The sequence below is a fragment of the Triturus cristatus genome, chromosome 4_2, assembly GCF_964204655.1.
Source record: "Triturus cristatus chromosome 4_2, aTriCri1.1, whole genome shotgun sequence".
Classification (NCBI taxonomy): domain Eukaryota; kingdom Metazoa; phylum Chordata; class Amphibia; order Caudata; family Salamandridae; genus Triturus; species Triturus cristatus.
The window spans coordinates 193,106,616-193,108,112 of record NC_140586.1 but is presented as its reverse complement, the minus strand read 5'-3'; positions in this window follow the sequence as shown (position 1 = coordinate 193,108,112).

Below are 1,497 nucleotides of genomic sequence, written 5' to 3'. Positions count from 1 at the left end.
GATTATCGGACGGCCAGGAGGAAAAGGGGCCTGCTTGTGTATCTTGGGAAGTGTATATAGTACAGGATATGTAGGTTTGCTGGTAGTCATGTAGCATGTCTCGGCATCATCAATCAGTCCCATCTCCTGCCAACTACGGAGTTTGCTGTTTATGAGGCTAGTCAGAGGGCCAATCGGGTTGTTATCGAGTAATTCATAACAAGTGCTGTCTTGTAATTGGCTCATGATCTCGTTGTGGTAGTCCTCGCGGTTCATCACAATGACGTTCCCGCCTTTGTCGGCTTCCCTGATGATAATGTTCGGCTCCGCGGACAAATTCTTGAGGGCTATTTTTTCGCCCTTGGTAAGATTTTCTTTGGTGTTATGGTTGCTCCTTCGTAAGTTATTTTCATATTTTTCAAGATCTTCCAGTACTAAGTTATGAAATGTATCAATGTTATTCCCTCCAGACAGAGTAGGCGTCCATCTTGATTTGTTCTTAAGGCCACTAGGGATGGTGCCAAATGGGTCGATGTCGAGGTCTTGTAATAAAAGTTCCAGGCTTGGAGGTGGATCATCTAATTCAGAGATGGACAGGAGTAGGTGGGTGTCGTAGACCTCTTTGATGGTTTGAGGGTTGAGAGGGCCGGTATTGCGAGTAGGTTCAGTACGGTATGTGGGCATAGTTTGAAAATGTTTTTTGAGTTTGAGTCCTCTGATGAATTTAAACAAATCTACTTTAGTTCTGCACACGTCCCCTACTTCGTACGGATTGAAGCTGAGGCCTTTGCTGAGTAGAGGGATCATATTGTTGTTGAGAGGAAAAGAGGAAAGATTGACTACTTGTATTGCAGAGCTGTCGGTCACTGTTTTTCGTTGCCCGATCTCAGTTTTTTCTTGTATTGTTCGGTTTCCTCCCCTTTTCCCCCTGTGGGTTTTTTGTCCCCTGTGCCCTGTCTCTGTTGTGTTCTCGTCTCGCGTCTGATGGCTTGTACCTCGCGTAAAAAACTGGAACTAGTTGTCTGTGGATTGGCTGAATCTGTGTTTTCCGGATCACTTTCACTGGTGGCCTCAGTGTTGAGGGATGAAGTGCTCGAGGAGGTTGGAGATTTGTTGATATTTGTGGTTCTTGGTGCATTAGGGACTACGCGGTCGTATTTGCGAGCAAAGGTGAATACCCGTCCCTCTTTGTAGTCAGCCTCATCTCTTTTTAGTTGTCTAGTTTTTCTTTCTTTTATGTCATTTTGATGTTTGGTCAATACTTCTTTCAGAATTGCATAGTTTTTTTCGGTTGCGTCTTTCAGGTTAAGATCCGCAATTTCTTTTTCCAGATTTGTGATTTCTAGTTGTAGTTTATTCACTTTGCGCTCTGCATTTTCTATTAAGATGTGAATAAGTGTTTTGGAGTTATTAGGAACCTAAACTGTTTTCTTGTAAAATTTTCATTGAGGTCTCTCCATGTGCATTAATGCAATTTTCTTTTGTATAGATAGCACTGACTATCCTGCTTCCCCATAC